This window comes from Protopterus annectens, chromosome 2.part1 (assembly GCF_019279795.1).
Source record: "Protopterus annectens isolate FY-2018-M chromosome 2.part1, PAN1.0, whole genome shotgun sequence".
Lineage (NCBI taxonomy): Eukaryota > Metazoa > Chordata > Ceratodontiformes > Protopteridae > Protopterus > Protopterus annectens.
In genome coordinates, this window is record NC_056729.1 from 1,975,908,563 (window position 1) to 1,975,930,219 (window position 21,657).

A 21,657-nucleotide genomic window follows, 5' to 3' on the forward strand; every position below is an offset into this window, starting at 1 on the left:
TCCAGGAGTGGTGATCGATCTTTATGTGGTAGTACGCATCCTGTAGGTCTAGAAAGCACATCCAACTGTCCCTCCCTAGGAAGGGAAGAATGGACTGTACTGTGACCATCCGGAATTTTTGAGGTTTGATAAATTTGTTCAGTAGGCTGAGATCCAGGATTGGTCTCCAGTCCCCTGTCTTTTTTGGCACCAAAAAGAACCTCGAGTAAAACCCAGATCCTGTCTGTTCTGGTGGGACTGTTTCGATGACTCTTTTTCTTAGCAGTTTTTCTATTTCTAAGGCTGCTATTTCCCTCTGATTGGGTGGTACATCAGGGATTCGTTTGACGGGTCTGGGAGTTAAGTCGAATGGTATTTGGTAGCCACTGGATATTATTCTTTGCACCTAAACAATCGGTAGTAATAAGATGCCAGGCTGGTAGATGCAGAGAAAAACGACCCCTGACTGCTTCCAGAGGAAAGCAATTGGGCAGCTGTTCAAGAGCACTGGTAGGATCTGCCGGAGAAAGAATCTCTGGCTCCCTGGTTACGCAGACCCCCTCTACCCCAAAAGGAGCGTCTTCCATAAGAGTTGCTCCCTCTGCCCTGGGAGGATTGTTCACCACGAGTGTCACAAAAGGATCCTTGGGATTTCTTGAACCATATCTTTCCTCCCTTCTGGTTACTGGAGTAGGACCTTTGGGGGTTGGAAAAGCATATGCCCACAGCAGACAAGGTCTTTCCGTCTTTCTCACTACGTGCAAGTGTGTCTTGTACCTTGGGTCCAAAAAGTGCAGATTCGTCAACAGGTGCATTGACGAAGGAAGACTTAAAGGGGTCTGCGAAGTCACACAATCACATCCAAGCATTACGTCTCATGACACCACCAGATGCGGCAGCTCGAGCTGCCTCCTCGGTGGTGTGAGATAAACGCATAGAGGAGTTCGGGATGGATTCAAGGGTAGCTAGCTGCGAGGCTAGAGTGTCACGTACCTCATCAGGCAGTACCCCCACCATAGAGGAAGACATTTCAGAAATTAGGTCTCTCTGGAGTTGAGTAAATTGTGCCAGATAATTCAGCGACCGAATGGCGAAGGTCACTGACACATAAGTCCGCTTCCCTAATCTGTCCATGATCTGGGACTCCCTGTTTGGAGGATGGACAGTGGAACTATCTTCTGCCAGTTCCCTCTTGGTGGCCATCGCCACGACCATAGAAATCAGCTGTTAGCTGCTTGGACCAATGGGGCTATTCTTCAAGTGTAGATAAAATTTTGTCCAGCCTCCAGGGGGCAGGTTCTACATTGTCCGGGGCCTTCCAGGCACACTGCACAATTAGTTTAACAAGATCATCTGCTGGAGGGTCACCCAGGAAGTAGATGGCCTGGCATGGAAGGCCTGCAGAAACACCGATTCCTCAGAAGAAGGGTTAGAGGAGTTCCATTCCCCCCACTGTTTGAGGATTTTGAGAACATCTCCGAATGAAACGTCATCTGGGGGAGAGCATGGGGACCCTTCTCCCTCATCACAATCAGTGGTCTTCTGTGATAGATTCCTCTGGGGAGTCAAGGTGCTTCCTCTTGCACTATTTCTTTCGGGGGGGCTCTCCAGTGGGATCTTCTGAGGAGGACTCTGGAGAAGGGGTTCCTTTCTTGTGACTCCCGTGCCCAGAGACCCGACATGGCAGGTTGGGAGAGGAGCATGCTAGGTGAGGTTTCTGATACTGGTGTCCAAGATGCTGGCTGTCAGCCTTCAGAATGAAGGGCTCTTTCCATCACCTGTACAGCAGGCCCACTCGAGCCCACCTCCAGTCGAGGGGTTCTGAGAGAACTGGAAGCTGGAGCCATGTACATAGACGGTGCCAGTGAGAAAATAGGTGCTGGATTAGGTACCAAGGTACGGACAGTCAAAGCACCCCTCTGAGAAAGCATTGGCTCCATCGTAGCCGATGCAGCAAGGGTGATTGATGCCAACAGGGGAGACACCATTGTCGGAGCCGAGACAGTATGTACCAAAGTGGACATCAGTATCGGGAACAGGGAGGATGCTGGAGGAGGATAAGCAGGGGAAGATGAGGTAAAGGATTCCGAGCCAGGAGGGATAGAAGGTCTAGCTGAAATGAGCAATCCCCTAGCTGACAGAAGCTGATCCACAACCCGCACTAGGTCTAGTTCAGAAAAATTCCTAGTGGATCTAAAGGAGGCTGCTGAAGAGGAATCAGGTCTTTCTAGAAAGGGACTAAACCTCTGTCCCAAGAAAGGGTCGTAAGTTGGAGAATATTTTATCCTTGGCAGGTATTCGAATTTTGGAGCTGATGGAGCTGAAGAAACTGTAGGCACCATGACCGGGGATGGTGCCAAGACATGTACAGTCATCGGAGCCCATGGAGCCAAAGAAGCTGTCAGCACTATGAACGGGGATGGTGCCGAGGCATGTACAGCTATCGGAGCCCATGGAGCCAAGGAAACTGTCAGCACCTTGGACGGGGATGCTGCCAAGGCATGTACAGTCATCAGAGCCAGTGTGGGAACCAAGGACGGGACCGGTCAGTGGTGCCGTGGTTGGAACCGAAATAGGAATTAATACTATGGTCAGTACCAAGGGAGAGGACACAGATCCTGGTGCCGAGGAGGTCTGTGCCGAGGGCACTGGCGAAGCATGGAGCCGACTTGGTTCCATAACTGACGGGGATGCAGAAACAGAGTGACTTCGTTTTTCCTTATATTTTTTGGTCTTAGGAGGGGGTGAGGCCTCCAAGAAGGGTGCCTTGAGTAACCCTTTTAAAATAAGTTTATTCTTACATTCTGCTAGTGTCTGATTACTAAAACTAGCACAAATGTCACAATCAACTTTAATATGATCCATGTCCAAACAGTAGACACAACTGATGTGTATCTGAGTTAGGCATCTTACGTCCACACTTGTCACACTGTTTAAAACCCAACTTAGCTTAGTCTGACATGGTAAGGAAAACAATGCTACCCTACAGAAAGAATAAGATAAAATAATATATATATATATTATTAATAATAATAATAAAAATAATAATATTTAGTAAATAATAAACATAAAATAATGGAAATACCACAAAATTTAGATTAGGGACAGTAACAAATAAAAGAGAAAATTAAACAAAAAGAGAGAAGGAGAAAATTTAAAAAAGGTTATAAAATTAATTTAAAAAGAAAAAATTAAAAAAAAAAGTTTTATTATTAAAGTTTGAAAGAAAATTTAGAAAAAAACAAATGAGATAGTAAAGAGAGAATGGACAACTTTAACAGTGAGAGAACTTGAATTGGGAGAGAGATGACAGGAGAGTTTGGAGGTAGTAAGTGAGCGAGTGACGGCTGGATTTATCAGTTCTAAAGTGGGAAGTTACCTGTAGGTAAGCAATGTGGAAAGTAAGCTTTAAAATCATCACAATACTTCAAAAATTATCAGTTCAGGGTAATTTAATTTCTTTCACTTGTTTTGTGTGAACAAAATCCTTTGGTGTGCCACTTTGCTTCTGCTCTTTGATTTCTCGAACACAATTGTCTTTCAAATTTGATAATACATTATCCTTCTGCCTACTTTCCAATGAACAAACTGTATTCTTACCTGGCTATCTCTATTTACTTGTAAAACTGCATATTTACTATACCAGGTCCTGGCTTCTTTCTCATAGCCATACCTGTGGAATAATTAATGTTCTTGTTATTTCAATAAATAAAATTAATTGAATCTCTTCTTTCTGTCTTATTTCTACTTTCTCTGGTTTTGTCTTTTCTCTGTTTTCTCTGTCTTCATTTTCTTCCTCTTGTTGTCATAGTTCAAACCTATTCTTTTTTTCTATTTCTCTCTTCTTTTCCTAGTTTTCAACCTTGTCAGTGTTTCAATTTTTTTTAGATCATTTTTTTTTGCACTGGATTTTTTTTTTTTTTTTTTTTTTTTATTTATTTTTTATTTTTATCTGATCATCTTTTTTTAAAAGCTTTTCTTTTTTGTTGCTTTAAACAACTTTTTCTTCTTTGCTCTTTTCTTTCTCTCGTTTTTGATTTTCTTTTACTTTTTCTCTCATTTTTATTTTTATTTTTATCCATATTTCTTCATTTACTGGCTCCAGGAAGTCTGTTTTGTTTCTTTTCTGTTTGTTATCTTGACCTGTTCTCATTGGCCATCTTATTGTTCCAGTCACATAGGATATCAGTTGTTCACTTTCTTCCAATAAAATGTCATGTGTGTAAACAACACTATAATACATACTTACTACTTTATTTATTACTATATACTCTAGGTTATATGAATACCTATGTGAAGTTTTTTTATCCTTGACATTACAAATATTTTATTTATTTTATTTTATTATTTTATTTTATTTTATTTATTTATTTATCAGACTGGTCACCCTTTTCACTGAAACTGAGCTGAAAAGCTCTGAAAGAAACCAAAAGAAAATTAACAAATGTCAAAATTAACAAATGTATACAAAGTAATTTAAACAAAATCAAAAAATAAACAATTAATAATTGTCAAAATAAAAATATTAAATATGATATAATATAATAATAAAAAAGAAATAAACAAACACAAAAAATTAAAAATTGTTTGAATGATATAAACAGTGAGCAGTGTCTATAGATAGTAGTCTCATTTTATCTAATCTAAACATTTTATGATTGAAGAGGCTAAAAATATATTTATTTATTAATATTGAGGCTTAGTGAATGGGAGAAGAAGATTTAGATTACAATTATGTACAGAAAGAGTGGCATAAGTAAAAAAAAAAAAAAGAAAAAAAAAGATTGAACAGGTAGGATCAAGATTGAACAGGTAGGATCATAGGAAATTAGGGGCCTAGAGGCCCTTATAGGCTTATATATGTATAGATAATCAGCACTCCTCAAATGCCCTGTCCAGCAGGGACACGGTGGACATCCCAGGGATGTATTTTCTATTTTCCCCATCCTTATATCAAGATAAGATTAAAAAGGGGTAAAGACTTGGTAAAGAACATGGAGAGTTGACATGGAGAGGGAGGAGCTCTGGGACACAAATCTGTCCCACCAACACCACCTATGGACCAACAAGTCCCATGGATGTCACAGACCAGGTTGAGGGGTGTGGGGTTACGCTGGAGCTTTGACTATGGATATGCAGCAGTCCCATCAGGGTCCAAGTCCAGATCTTTGTATGCCAGACAGAGATCACCTCTGAGGAGTCTTATGAAACAGAGTAAAGGGATAGGGCTTTTAGCCTATATGTGTATGGAAGATTTTTGAGGCCCTGGATTCTCCTGGTGAGGAACCTCTGTAGTCTCTCCAGTTGCTGCATGTGCTTTGCAAGGTACATGCCGAATGGGGTGTTGTACTCAATAATGGGCCTTACAAGGGAAGAATACAGGGATGTTATGACCTCCTTGTCCCTGGATGAAATACCCTTAATTATGAGGTGGGCCATGTAGAAAGCCTTCCGTACAATGGAAGCAACTTTGAGGTCAAAAGACAAGTTGCTATCAATCTGGGTGCCCAAATCCCTCACGATTGACTGCGTGCTTAGGATGTTGTTATTAATGTGATAATTTGTGGGGACATCACTTTCCCCAAAGAGGAGGATGATGATGATGCATTTTTTTGTATTCGGCTTGAGGCCATGTTTCTGGCACCAGTCATTTGTTTCAGTGAGACCCTCTTGGAGGAAATCCACATCACTAGGGGAATTGATGATAGCGCCCAGCTTGCAGTAGTCTGCAAACTTGGTCAGCCATAGCTCACTGGTTTTGGCCTGCACCTCAGAAAAGTATATCCCAAATAACAGAGGCCCCAAGACGGAACCCTGGGGTACGCCACTCGATATGGGTCTACTGCTTGAGGTGGCTTCCCCCATTTTGACCAGGTGGGTTCTACCAGTGAGCCAGTTAGCTACCCATCTGGTAACATACAGATTAATGCCTAGTTGGAGAGTTTATGTATTATGCCCAAGTGGGGAATAGTGTCGAAGTCTTTGGCCAGGTCAAGGTAGACAGTGTGCACCATCTTCCCCTCGTCCATGGCTTTGGTGACTGCCTCAAAAAAGTCGACCAAATTTAACAGACATGACCTCCTCTTGACGAAGCCAAACTGTGTGGGACTGAGTGTTTGGAGGTTGCCAATGTCCTTGTTAATGAGGTCCATGATATTCCATTCCATGGCCTTGCACATCAGGCTAGTTAGGCTGATGGGTCTATAATTTCCTGGATCGGTGGAAGCTCCACCTTTGTGTAAAGGGATGGCAGTGGCTGTCCTTCACTCAGCTGGGACAAAGCCAGTGCTCAGGCTTTGGTTGAATAGGGTGCCTAATGGTGCTGCAAGTTCCTCCCTGAGTTCATGTAGGATGCAGCCTGGGATGTTATCAGGTCCCATGGAGGCTGTATTTTTTGCCTTGGGTAGGATGAAAGAGTGGGGTTGAAGTGCAGGTCAGATTAGTTGAGGGTGAGGAGCATTTGCAATTGAAATTTATTAGAAAGTGAGAGTGAAGTTATTTGTCGAATAATAATTGGCATTATACACAGAACCTATTGCAGCTGAAAAAAGACAACTGCAATGGTTACTATGAGTAAAAGTATGTGTGGGGGAGTGTATGCATTAAATGCTACTGAACAGATAATTTTTGACTACAAAATATTGTCTATGATTTAGATATATATTCAAAGTAGGAAAGGAAATGAAGATATGCCAAATGTAATTTTATTTCACCTCTATCTTATATCCTAGTCCCTAATGTCTTTATTTTCAGTATCAGTTTCAGACTTGTGCTCTAGCATCCAATCTAGCCCAACACTGTAGAGAAAGGATAATTAAGGTCCTTTGGTAAGCTAAACGTGCACCTAAATTTGCAGGATGCATCTGTTCTATGTGCTTAGAATTTCCTTTTGTAAAGCACCAACTGCATGTTAAAATTTCCTGCTATTATATTCATGTACAACGGCTTCCTTGGTCCAGGGTCATTGCTTTCCCAGTAAACAAATGTTAAATAAATAAATAAATTACTGAAAAGGATCCCAAGACAGATATCTACCCGATTAACAATATGAACATGAATTAATAAATACATTGAAATAATAGTTCAAACCAATACTAGTACTGAGCACTAAAACAGTTCATGCTGTGACAATTATCTGGTTAGTTCCCATAATCCTTCATTCACGACCACTATCTTTTTCTTTCGGCTTTTCCCGGTTAGGGGTCGCCACAGCGGATCATCTGTCCGCTCATGACTGGCAATGGAGTTTTACAGTGTCGAGTTGCCAGCCCGGCGCCCAACCTTCCACAGAAGGCACACACCTAGGGCCAATTTAGAATGTCCAATCTACCTACAGCATGTCTTTGAGATGTGGGAGGAAACCGCAGCACCCGAAAGAAACCCACGCGACCACAGAGAGGACATGCAGCCTCCGCAGAGAAATCACCCCAGCCAAGGATCGAACCGGAGAACCTCTTGCTGTGAGACGGCAGTGCTAACCACTGCACCACCGTGGCTTATAAAATGTGTGATAGACATGGTCAAAAACAAGACAAATTAGCAAGCACAACCTAACTTCACTGTAAGTTTACAGAAATCCAGTGGATTAATAGGAGTGAAATGCTTAAACGTTCTTACAATGACAAATGTGAAATTAGTTTGCTGAACCCTTGTCAATAAATGAAGCCGGACAGCCCTAGAGAACTTGGAAAAACTCAATGGCTAAAAAGGTTTACGTAAATAAAAAAAAATCAAAAAGTCGATTAAACTATTGGCTTTAATTGTGCCTTTACTACAGAATTGTTAACTGGACTTTTAAGTTTGTGTATTGACGTATTATTTCACCCATCTCACTACTCAGAAATACCGCATCTGACTGTATGGGTTGTGATAAGTACGACCAGAAGGTGGCGCTCCTTAAATTGATTAAAAAATGTACCAGTCTGTCTACGCGTTGCTCAAGAATGCCTCCTGCATTTAAAGCTGACGTCGAAAGTGCAGTCGGTCTGGAAATCTCTTCAGTGACATCTGTTAAAACAATTTACTGAGGTGGGTGAGAATTTAAATACAACGCAGCGAACTGTTTATATAAGTTGTGTTTTTAAGCGCGTCCAAAGAATATATACAAACTACAATAAACTGGATTATCCAAGTACCTTCACAAAATATTAGATTATGCGATGCATTTGCTTCAGGCAGATGTAGACAAATGATTAACGTAATAAGTTATATTTGAAACACGAATGGGTTTTATCAAGGCGTAAAGTGTATTACATATAATACTGCTGTTTGGCCAGTCCTTTTTTCCTCCTCCTTTTGTAATGACTGGTGAATTGAAACACGCTTGGTAGGCGGGGTTATTTTATTATACTACTGCAAATTGCAATTGAAAAGTAATACCAGAAATATTCAGTTGGGCACGAGGAGCTTTCTTGTCCAGTAGTCAAGAATTAACTGTCATTGATTTTGACTAAAATGTTAACTCTTCTCTCTTAATCCCTCGTAAAACTGGTGACTTTGGAGAAAAGGTGGTAAACGACACTTAATAAGTAATGACAACAGTTAAATTTATTTTATTTGAGAATTTTAAGAGCCCGTGATTATTTCTGGATTTGTTCGAGATTCCACTGAGATTTGGCTCCAGCCTGTTGGGAGTTGTGACAGACGGGTCATTCAACATTGGCACTCTTCCTCGACCTAACAGGAGAAATGACTGAAGTCAAAAGGGTATTATGGGGTGGGGGGTGCTCCCGAAGTGGTATTTTTTTTTACCAGCTAAGCATACGTCTCAACTTCTTTGAACAAGAAATCTGGACAAAGCCTAAAAATTGGGGTACAAGGGCCCATAAATAGGGACATATTTTAAATATTGCTCTTATAAACTTAGAAAGTTGTTACGAGTAAACGTTTTTTTTTTACATACATTTCTGAAGGGTTTAAAGTCTGAAACTCAAATGTATGGTATTATTTAGTGACTTCAATGCTTAGATCTCGGTGATTTGCCAGAAAATCGCACAGTTTATAAGGAACAGACCATATGAGCCAAAAATCTGGACAGTTGAGAGGTATGTAGCTAAGTATTTCGTAAAAAGAAGAAAACCAAGATCAGACATTCAAGTACACTCGTGAGTTCTGGTAGACACTGACAGCAATTCATTAGCGAAACCGTACAGCTACTTCATACACAACATTTGCGGCCAGTAATTGGAAAGTAAGCAACTTCGGGTTACACGTGGTTATGTGCACTACACACGCACAAAATTCGCTTGGCTTGTTATGCTCCGCGCGCGATGAGAAACATACATTACATAGAGTACATGGCTGTCAAACAATCGGGGACAAACATTATCAGACTCGGGGATAAATCCAGAAATAATTATAATCTGAGAAACGTTTAAAGTATTAGTACTATAAACCCGAGATATCGTACATTTTCGGAGCAAAACGAAGCCTATATAACACGAATTATTGCCATTCTTAAGTGTAATTCACCACATTTTCTCCAAGGTTTAGAAGGGATTAAAAGGAAAGGAGCTAAAAATCCGAGTCCAAATCAGACAGTTCAGAAGTAGGTTCCCTTTAAAACGTAGTAACGGTATGATTTATGATCATATTACTACTACTATGCGTAGCTCTCAGCAGTCAAGGGACGGATCTTAAAGAGAATCAGGGACAAATCCAGAAAGAATCATGGACACTTAGTATGCATCTCTAATGTATTGTCGTTTTTACGTGTAATTACCACTTATTTCCAAAGTCAAGCGTTTTAGAAGGGATGAGGGACAGAGCTAAAATATGAGCCAAAAATCAGGAACAGTTGAGAAGTATGCTACGCGATTCCTTTATACCATGAAATCCCAAGTTCGCCGAGATGAATTGCATCTCGAAGTATTTACAGCAACCAGTAGTACAGTCACTTAGACGTACTGTTAGGGATTATTCACTTGAGCCCTAGCTTTTTAATTATCAGTCTTTTTTGGTGGTTTGGGTGTTAAGAATCATCAGTTTCCAGCACTTTTAGGTCTAAGTGGTCTGACTGGGGGGGGGGGGGGGGGGTGACTAATCAACCACGAGTCATCTCAAAGAAAACACCATCGGACTTTAAAACAATGACACACGTTTAACTCCTTACAACAGAAAACGTAGCACTAAATTACACACACCGTAAGCTTGCAGACCACTTCAACACATCAGTAAGAACCCCATGTGCCATATTATGCGACGATGCCAGAGCTAATAAATGACACACTTGAGCCAACTTGCTGAAAGAGACACCATTCTCTTTCTACCTTTGCCCATAAAGCAGTGCCACACAAATTGTCCACAAACCTAAAGCGAGCCCCACAGCTTTAGTAAATCCTACTGTCAATTTCAAACAAGAAACATATTGTAATGTAAAACTGACAAGCCTTCTGCATTCTGCCGAATTACAGACTGCTCACCCACCAAATACCCCTGAAGACTCGTTCTCAACACGTGACCCTGAATCGCATGCGCAAGGCCATCTCATTCAAGTTGACGTCAGAAAATTAATTATGCTAAAGCTAGTTGTTGGCCAGGCAATGACTGATAGCAAGCCAGACTGATTCAACACAACTTCTCTGCAGGATCTTTATAGTGTACCTTAAATTGTAGCGCATAGAGGGCAGTACCTAAAGAAGAGTACCCGAAAGAACTGTTTTTTTTTTTTTAACTGAGACAAAAATGACAGAGTTGATGGACTGGTATCATAAATGGATTAATGACATCTCAATCTTTGCTAAATCAGTTAAATTTTTTTAAGTTTCCCTCTGTAAAAGTTTTAGGATTATGTATTCTGACTGAGAATAAATCGTGCACGTCTTCAAAGAGAAAGGAGAGCTACAGTCAATGGGAAGCAGCGAATGGGCACCGATCGACATTCTTAAATTCTATTGTTTGAGATTCACAGTTTTGTGTTAAAGGTGGAAATTGCAATTGGTAACCCAAATTTGATAGTATTCACTGAAACATTTTTATCCTTATATCCAGCTCTAACTGTTTGCCTGCCTCGAAGTCATGAGTGCTATTTGAGTTCATGTAGATGGTGTATGCATCTGTGCAAGACTAAAAACAACAAACTTAACAAAACAAACAAACAATAAAAAAAAAACATGCAGGTCATCCAAGTTCAGTGGATTGTTAAAAGGAAGAGACTACATCTGTCTTAAGAAAACAGATATAGCATTATTTTTTTCAAGCCGCAGCCATCTTCAGGTGTTAGTGCACAACAGGGTTTGCAGATCGCTGCTAGTAAGTCTGAGTTTGGAGAAACAAAATTATATTATTTTTTAGTACACATGCTGCATAATGAAGACGGACAAGTGCATATGTTATGTCTGGCCTCCAAACACCAGTTTCTCATTCAGTCTGATGTTCTCTGCTGGAGAAGTTAAGCTTTTAAGAAGCTAATCACAGAGATGTAAAGCGTCTGTTTTTGATTTAACTTTTGGTCACTTGGGATTTACTCGGAGTTCTTCAGCAGTCTGGAGCAATTGTTAATCTGCATATGGGTATAGTAATAGTTCAGCGAAACTTTTTGTTTGTTTTATTAAAACCCGCTTACTGACAGTATGTGTAAAATCCTTGTCCTTTTTTATCTTTATTCATTTGTTCTGGAGGGGGTCTTGTTTTTATTTGAGAATGAGCAGTCGGTGTAATGCATTCGGGCTGAGTGCCAACTGTCTGGGTCACACGGGTTTTGTCCAAATAGATTTAGCGCTGCTGTCTGGAGATAGGTTGCCTGTTGTAAGTTAGTATAACCAAGGAGATTTGAAGAGTGCCTAGTTTTTTTTCCCACTCATAGATCTGTTGGCCTTTCTTTACTGAAGTATGTAAGGGGATAGGGTACAAAAGCAAAATGTGTACTTTTTAACAGCTGCACTGCACGCCAATAGCTCCTACTGCAATGAAACTTGGAACTGCTTTGACAGATGTTTAGGTTGCTGTGAAGTTTGCGGTTAAAATTTGAAGTCCTTGTTGGGAAGGAAGTCGGAATAAATGATCCTTGTACTTCATGAGCATAGTATTAGTTACCTCACGTAAACGTACCATAATGCTGTACTGCAAATAAAGTAAGTGTGTTTGTAATTTGTTACGAAATAATTAATATCAATTTATTAATATCAATTTAGTTATTAGTTGAGGCAATATATTCTTACAGCTGTATATGAAAATCATTCCACCTGCAGGTAGTTTTTGAATTTGCTAGCTCCACTTTTTGGCTAAGAAGCTATAATGTATATAGTTTATGAAAGTAGTTTATTTCATTGGAGTTTTCTGAGAACGTGTTGATTGTGTTTGTCTACTGTTTCTAGTCTCTGGCATGTAACTATATCAGACATCTCAACCTACAGCAAACTAGACATTGCTGGGCAGGTTAGGGGGTAGTGTATAAGGTAAGTGTGGGCGTATAGTGGGTGGGATGCATATTTTAAAATATAATGACATGAAAGGATTTTTGGATCGAGGTTGTCATATCAGGACAATGCTCTGAACTCAAACCTTGTACGTATGGGTGTCACCACATAAACACCTTAACTCCTAGTTGGCTGTCCTGTTCTAGTCTGTGTATGGTGTTTGTATCCGTGCTGTGGTTCTTGTCAGTTTTTAGCAAGATCACCCGGCAGCAGCTCTGTCAGTATGCAAAGCCAAAGAAACACGTGTTTAATAGCTGGTCCGCAGTTAAAGCTTATATGCATGTATGTGTCTGTGTATCTGATTGCATCTTTTATTTATTTGAGTTCAGAATAGTAGGTAATAAGACTGACTTCTGGGGTGTATCAAAAGTCAAAGTAGCCTTTCCAATGCAGCTTCCCTTATTGGGCTGCATTGAGCTGAATTAAGCAACAGTTTTTTCGTTGTGACCCGTGACGCTTACTATTTTGCCCTTTTGAACCTAAATAGTATAAGCATTATTTCTAATATTGGAGCAGTGGAGTCTGCTCGGCAGAATTACAGGGGCTGGAAAGTCAAGTTCTGTAGTTGAAGAACTCAGTCAACCACTGAGACGCACTGCACGTATGTAGGTTTTAGGAAACTTGCTCATCTGAATCACACTAATGTGCTGGTGATCTGTCCCAAGATCATTTTGTGGAGTGCTTGTTTTACTAATCGTCAAAAATGGTGGGACGATGACTTAATGGTTAAGGTCTTTACCTTAAAGGCTCAAGGTTCAGGGTTTGATTCTCACATGGGGTAATTGGCTAAGCTTCAAATAGCCCAAAAGGGCAGTATTGACATATGAACCTATTTTACAGTATATTTAAAAATGGGGATTATATAGCATGTTGTTGCTTTTGACTGTGTTTGTATCAATCAGGTAGAACAATGCAGTACTCCTCTTTGCAGACAAGATTTTTTTTTTTGGGGGGGGGGGGTAGTAACTCTGCTCTTCTCTGATAAGGACGAACAGTCCTTGCAAAATACATTCAAAACAGCAGGTTGGTTTGCGAATAGCTTTAAAATTTTAGCTTCAAGTTGAAATTGAAACATTTTTTGGCAGTAATTTGGAAGCTAAATTGAATAAGAACTGAAGCTAATCAGTCAGCTTATTTTCTGTCAGTAGATGGAATGTTTTGCATGCAAGTCTAGAATTCTTTACCTCACCTTGTTCACAACTGGAACAGTGACGCTGTCTTCTCCGGCCGTGCAGTACACACTATGATACTTAATTTAATTTAATAATTTAATTATGAGATTACTAAATGCTGAATGTGTTAGAAGCGTGAAGGCAAAAAGATAAACTAGATACCTCATGTGCCTGTGGCTATGAGATAACATTATATAGGCATGTGCTTAAAGGTAATACTGCATGCTGATATCTGTGTGTTTTGTAGGAAAAAGCGGTAATAACAGTGAGAAGAAACCCATGCATAGTTCGTATGCATCTTCTACAACAGTAATTACACTGGTGTACTTCTTTTGATGCTGGTACTGAATTTTAAACTGATGTTTGTAAATTAGCATGTTAGGAAGGGTTTACAGCTTTGGTTTAACCTATGGATCTTTATCCTGACATGTATGCATGTTATTTTATTACTGATAATTCACATCAAGTACAACCCACCAGTATTTAAAATTGCAGTATCTTAAAAAAGCAGTTGACATATTTTGGGTAAGTTAACTGAAATAATGATATTTCCATGCAGTTCAAGAGTGGCCTTAGGTCAGCTGGTGGTCTAGGCAAAAGGGCTCCACGGCACCCCCCACCACACCACTCACTGCCCCCATCCTGGTCTGCCTTCACCAAATAAATACTGGAAAAGCATCCCTGCTAGAGCAGCGCCCTAGGCGGCTGCCTAGTTGGCCTACGCCTAAGGCCGGCTATGATGCAGTTAATTTAATTTCTCTTGCACTGTGATATATCTCTGAAATCATAAGCATTAAAGCCAAGTGTTTGGTCCTTGTGAGTTTTTCTTCCTTGTCATCTTGCTTAAATTGTCACAATGGAATGCTTCTGATATCATTCCTGCTGTTCTGGTAGTAGGATTATGGTTCCATACAGTGAATTGTGGCTTTAAATGAGAAGTAAGTTGTAGGGTTAGATGAAGTCAGAATGGATTCTTGTGATTTTATGAATATTTATGCATGTTTTCTAAGAATTTAATTGGCATAAAAAGCAATATTAGTAGATCTGGAGTACATGTCAAACTGAACCTAATTATTTTGTTTTGCAAAGTTATTTTTAGGTTTGAGTAGCTCTTTTAAGCATATATTGTTCAGTGAAAAGCTTTTGCTGTCAGTGTTTCATATGTTTTCTCATGTCAAGATTCTATGCTTCATGCGCACCTCTGGTAGTTTAAGAAAGACATTATCTGCTGTTTTCATGCACATTATTTTAATTGTGTTTGGTTGCTGCTCTGAAAGAGAATTTGTTGTGGTTCACTTTGTGTTTATTATTTCCTGTTTGTCTGTCTTTTTGTTTGTCTACACAGCTGTTTATTTCCCCTGATCTGTCTCACTGGCCTTTGTGTTACCACTCGCTGCTGTTTACTCTTCTTTAATGCCTCGTGTACACTGCCTTGTATAATCTCTTGTAACTGACTTAGTGGGCAGTTTCTGTTTGATCAGAGAGAATGGAAGTGGGCAATAGGGCCATCATCATGGCTGAGTAGGATAGTCTTTGCTCTTAAGTAATTTGCCCAATCCCCATCACAAATGTGGTTTTCAGAAGAGGGAGTGAACTTGCTGCTGCACTAATAGGAGTTAGGACATCCACTCGCATCAATAATTAACCCTTTGATGCCACTCATTTCATAAGTGTTTTAAATCCAGTGTTTAGAGGCCTGAGAACTGTTAAAAAACACTGAATCCATAAAGTAAGGATTGTATGTATCACTACCTATGTGTGTTCAGTCTTCCCTTAAATATTGCCAGATTTTCAGAAGGCCGTACAGTATGTCGTAATTGATTTTAGAGCCCTGGAATGACTAGAGGTATATATTTGCTTCTTAAAACGTATGCCTTGGTAGATGGAAATGTAATCTTATGAGATAGTGAATCTGAGCATACATTGACATTTAGTAAGATATGCAGTGATTCATCTAGTAAGCTTTATAGTCTGAGATTGCTTTCTCATTAAAGTACTTACAGTGACATGTATATGAATTTATTTTTGTTTATTTACATTTATTTACCAGGAGAGTCTGACTGGGTTGTGAAAATCCCTTTTCAGTGGAGGCCTGGGAAGAAAAGCTACAAGAAAATGTTGTATTTGTTAACAGTCAAAGTAGCAGTTTAAGATAAATAGGCACATTGAAGAAACAAATTCAGTAGTTGTACAGAGATTAGCAATCAGTGTTTTGGATTCAAGTAATTTGCACACTGTGGAATGTGCCAAATATTTTAAATATATTAACAGTCAGACGAGTACAGTTACACAGGTTTGTACATGACACATTTCTCAAAAGTATAAGAGAAGAGTACGGTGCTAATAATAAGTTAGAACAATAGAAATTGAGTAAAATGTAGGAAGAAAGCTTGAATAAGTAACATTTTAAACAGTGTTTATATATGTGATAGGATGAAGGACTGTAAGTAGGTATGGTGAGTAGGTTAAATATTATAATGTAATCACAATGGTGCAGTTGGTGGAGAGATATCTAGATGTTGAGTGGTTGCGGGAGATGTTCCTGTATTTTATTGCTGTGAACTAATGCAACACTGCTGATTGAGGGCTCGGTGTCTGTTATTCTAAAAGTGTATTAGTTCTGGTTTAAGCACTTGGGCTTCAGGCCAGTTATTTTACATTAAGAAGGTTCGTGGTCTGCACTCTTGTGGGAGGAAAGGCTGGACTCTGCCCTTCTGAGCTGGGAATTTATGGTTTAAGGCTTATAGTGCCTGCATATTTGAACTGTTTCTTACTGAAATTGGTACACCTTGTTTGCTGTAGCATAGACTAGATCCAGGCCTGCTGAAGCTAGCTGTTTGTATGCTTGTTGTTGTTTGCTTGTTATTTCCCTGAAACGCTAATTCCACCTAAAACGCGGCTTTTCAGCGCTTCTGTGGATCCCTAGTGATATCTGCATTGCTTACTGTACTTATTTCCTTGTTTCACTTGAAAGAAAGTTACTGTTTGTCGTTTTTGCATTTAAGTTACCTGTAACACATTGCATTTAAGTTACCTGGCACTAGCTCACTAAAGCAATTATATAAGTCAGCACTAAAAAATTAAAAGCACTACACCCTCACAAACTCCCCTTGAGTACCTTGTTCCCCATTGGCCATTTTTTTCAATTATAAAGGAATTCTCAATACTATTCTAGCATGTCCAAAAGTCAGTTGTCAATCTCCTCTCCGGTCCAGCTGGTGAATCTGGGAATCTTGAGGCAATGTTACAACTGCCTCATGTACACAGACAACCCTTTCCTCCTCCCAACAAATTCCAACACATGTGAGAGATGCAACCATATAGCCAAACTGGAGGCTAAGCTCTCTCAACTCAGTACTGGCGTAACCAGTCAGGAGGAGAAGGAAACCACACTCACTACAATTTCAGTCTCACATAGACCTACCACGACAGCAGACCAAACATATAAACACAGAAAAACATACTCGGAGGCTCTAAATAAAAATCTGCCTAAGCAGCAGAGACCTCCAAAGCAGACACCCAAGCAACCGCTACCCCACACCAAAACACGTGCAACACATAGCTCACAAAGCCAGTGTGCCGAACAGTCACAGCCCTTAAGGCTAAACAACACACCTGATACACTTGTAATAGGTGACTCTATCGTCAGGCACACTGACGTCCCGCTCACCAGGCTGAACAAGGAGAAGGTCACGGTGAGCTGCCTGTCGGGCGCTAGGATCCGCCACATAACACAAGCACTCAGGTCACTCCAAGGCAAGTACAAATATGACTCAGTCATTGTCCATGCTGGTGTGAATGAGCTGAGACGCACCTCCCTGGACTACATGAAAAGAGACATAGAGGAGCTCTCTGAGCATGTAGCCCAGGCCGGTATGACCCTGACCTTGAGTAGTATCTTACCCCACCAAGAATGATGCCACAATATGAAGACAAGATGATCAATTTCAACAATTGGCTTAAGTATTGGTGTCATTCAAAGGGGATCCAATGCCTGTCTGCCTGGGATGACATGCTCGACAAGCCACAATGCTTCGCTAGGGACGGCTTGCACCTGTCACCCCTGGGCTTTCGGATATTGGCAAAGTCTCTTGCTACCCCCATAGTGCCTTTTTTAGGCAAGGCTCAAAAGACAAACCCACCTCCATAGGTATCACAAGGGATAAGAAACTAAGAGTAATGCTACTCAATGCCAGAAGTCTAAACCTCAAGATGCACGCACTCAAAACTCTCCTTAGAATGGAGAACATCAATATCTGTGCAGTAACAGAAACCTGGTTCAAGGCTCCCGAGAGCACCCCAGCACTACCAGGTTATACCTCATACCATGCTTTTCGGCCCCAAAACTTGGACCGAACCACAAAAGGAGGGGGAGTATCAATATTCGTCAAAGATACCCACACCTCCAGGTTGGTGGCACAGCACGAAGCATCAGAGACTATCCATGTGCAACTAACAGTGGGTAAAACTGCCTTCCAGTTTATAGCCTGCTACAGACCACCCTCCCAAACCCAGGAACCCCACTCGGCCTTCCTGAGAACACTGGAAAATATGAAGGTGTCTCCAAACACCATTATATTGGGCGACTTCAGCTACCCAAACATAGACTGGGAGCATTACTCTAGCTGCAACACCCTAGCCCAAAGGTTCCTAGAATTTATAAACTCAAATCCTATGGAACAACTTGTTACCACTCCCACAAGAGGGGAAAACATACTGGACCTGATCATCACCAACATGGGGACTCTATGCTCCAGACCAGAAGTGTATCCCTCACTGGTAAGATCAGACTATAAACTAATCTCACTGGATATTCACATCCCGACCCCACCCCCTGCCCAGAAAACCACAGTGAAAAACTTCTCTAAAGCAAATTTCACACTCCTCAAAACCGAGGTGGAATCCTTCAAAGCCCCCAGGCCTGTGGAAAATACAGCCCAGACTGCAGAATCCTTTATAAACACATTCTATGAACACCTTCAGGAATGCATGGATCATGCAATCTCAAATAAAACCAAGACCCAATCCTCCAAAGGCAGACTTCCTGTCTGGTGGACCCCAGCCATAAACAAACTATACAATAGAAGGAGGAAGCTACTACATGATAGAGCAAAATCCCAAAAAGGGAAGGCATCTCTGATCAGTATTAGCAAAAAACTACGGGCACTCATAAAATCGTCTAAGGCCAGCTTCGAGAGAAAAATTGTACAGGACACTAAGGATAATCACAAGGCTTTCTTTAGTTATGTTAGGAACCTGGGTAGGAATTCCCAGATATGCTCAGAATTGGTTCAAATGACAAAAAATACACCGAACCCACAGACATTGCCAACATCCCAGCTGACAGGTTCAGCGCAAACTTCTCCCCCCCTTCCCCACCAAAAGGGCAAATATCTATCCCAGCAGAGTGCTGCCCCCCTGACATCTCAGATGCTCAGGTAAGAGCCGCCATCTTCCAAAGCAAAAAACACAGCATCAATGGGACCAGACGGTGTCCCGGGCTGCGTCCTACATGAACTCCAAGAAGAACTAAACCCAAACATAAAACTACTGTTCAATCTCAGCCTTACTACAGGATATGTATCCAAAGAGTGGCGTACAGCAACAGTGGTCCCTCTCCGCAAAGGTGGTGCCTCAACGGATCCTGGAAACTATCACCCCATAAGCCTGACTAGCTTGGTCTGCAAAGCTATGGAAAGGATCATCATGGACCTCATAAATAAAGATATTGGGGACCTACACACACTGGATCCTACCCAGTTTGGCTTTGTTACGGGCAGATCCTGCCTCTTAAACCTGGTTGATTTCATTGAAACAGTCACCAAGGCTATTGACGAGGGGAAGGTGGTCCACACAGCCTACCTGGACCTTGCAAAAGCCTTCGATACAATACCCCACTCGGGCATTATAGATAAGCTCACCAGCTTAAATATAACCCCCTATGTCACTAGATGGGTTGCAAACTGGCTCAAGGACAGAACCCACATGGTTAGAATTGCTGGAGCCATGTCAGACTCCAAACCAGTTACAAGTGGCATCCCACAAGGCTCAGTCCTGGGACCTCTCTTGTTTGGTATATATTTCTCGGATGTACAGGCTAACACGGAAGGACTGTGGCTGACCAAGTTCGCAGATGACTGCAAACTGGGCGCCATAATCGACTCTCCAGCTGACACAAGCATCCTACAAAAGGGCCTCATAGAAACAGACAACTGGTGCCAGAGCCATGGCCTCAAGCTAAACGCCAAAAAGTGTATAGTCATCCCCTTTGGCAAAAACAAAGTGCCCACAAATTACCACATAGGTGGTAATCCATTAAGTACTGAAGAAGTAATTAGGGACCTGGGGACCCAAGTTGATAGCAATCTCTCATTTGACAACCATGTAGCCAAAGTGGTTAGAAAAACATTTTATATAGCCCACCTAATCATGAAGGGATTCACATCTAGATCAGGGGAGGTCATCGTGCCTCTTTACTCATCCCTCATCAGGCCCATAATTGAGTACAATGCCCCTTTTGGGATGTACCTTACCAGACACCTGCAGCAACTGGAAAGACCCCAAAAGTACCTCACCAAGAGGATCAAAGGGCTCAAACAGATGCCATATGCTGCCCGGTTAAAGAAACTCCAGCTCTACTCAGTGGCATACCGCCTGCTCAGAGGCGACCTGTGCCTGACGTATAAAGCCATGTCCAACCTGGAATTAATGGACATGCTGCACCTCAGAAATTCCAAATCCCATCAAGGTACGTGCTCAAGAGACTTGAACCTCAGCACTGAAATAAATAGGACATGCTGGAGGGACAGATTCATAACCCAGAGGCTCCCTTCACTCTGGAATAAAATCCCAGTCCAGGTTAGGCAGAGTCCCTCATTGACTCTCTTCAAGAGGAATCTTGATGAGTGGATGGGAGATCGTAGGTTTACCCTGGGTATCACTTCTGTGTCACTGTTAGACAGAGGCACAGTATACTAACCTCGAAAAAGGGCATAGCAAAATTCATTTAAAATGGGTGGCGAAAGCCAAACACACTCTGGCTAGGCTTATAAATGCCCAAGGGCAGATAGCCTAGTATGAACCTATGAACTGTTTGTGATGTGACTTGGGTTTTCTGTGTGTAGTAACTCACCATGATCACCTGATGCCCTCCTTTTCATTTTCTTCTTTTTTTTGTGTGTGTCTACTCTTTCCTTTTCTTTATCTTGACTATTGCTCCATTGTCTCTTTCTCAGACATCTACTCTTTCCTTTTCTTTATCTTGACTGTTGCTCCATTGTCTCTTTCTCAGACATCTACTCTTTCCTTTTCTTTATCTTGACTGTTGCTCCATTGTCTCAGACATCTACTCTTTCCTTTTCTTTATCTTGACTGTTGCTCCATTGTCTCTTTCTCAGACATCTACTCTTTCCTTTTCTTTATCTTGACTGTTGCTCCATTGTCTCTTTCTCAAACATCTTTTTATTGAATATTTTTCACTCGTAAATGTGACACTTCACTTGTACATTATGGTAACAAATGAGAGTATAACTTGAAGCATAACACCAACCCAACCTAAATGCAAAAAATCTACACTACTATGTTATGTATATATATATATATATATCTACAAAAATGTTACCTTATTTAGTGGAATTACAGCTTTTAACTAAAAGGTGTGTTTACTATCCATATGCATTTACATTTGTTTTGCCATTTATGATAGAACATCAATTAAAGCTTTGCAATGGTTCTGATAAAATGTTTGGTTCTGTTGACCTTTTGTGTAAAGTTTCTTAGCCAATATATGCTTTTTTGCCATGTTCTTGTATTCTGACCAAGATCATTTGGATCTGTCCATCCAGTTTTTAGCTATGTAAAAATTTAATAGGGTGCATAATGTTATTGTAATGTGTTTGTTGAGACTGTTATTATTTTTGAAATTATGTAGTGTTGCTGTCACCCATGACAAAGTGTATTTTGAGCAGCCTGTTTTTTTCTAAGAGGAATCTCAGTGAGCACCACAGTTTATAAACTGTTTTGCAACTCCAGAAGATGTGGAGGATATCAACTTCTTTATTCGGACAAAAGGAACAATATGATGACTTAGA

At 40.8% G+C, this 21,657-nt stretch overlaps 1 protein-coding gene across 1 annotated transcript in view; it reads left to right on the forward strand.

The window, feature by feature from the left end:
* Positions 1 to 10,555: 10,555 nt before the first annotated feature.
* LOC122795076 (A disintegrin and metalloproteinase with thrombospondin motifs 6-like) overlaps positions 10,556 to 21,657 on the forward strand; it is a 706,749-nt gene continuing 695,647 nt past the window's right edge. The window contains exon 1 of the mRNA XM_044063651.1: positions 10,556 to 11,229. The gene's annotated coding sequence lies outside the window, so the exon portion shown is untranslated. The remainder of the gene's footprint in view (positions 11,230 to 21,657) is intronic.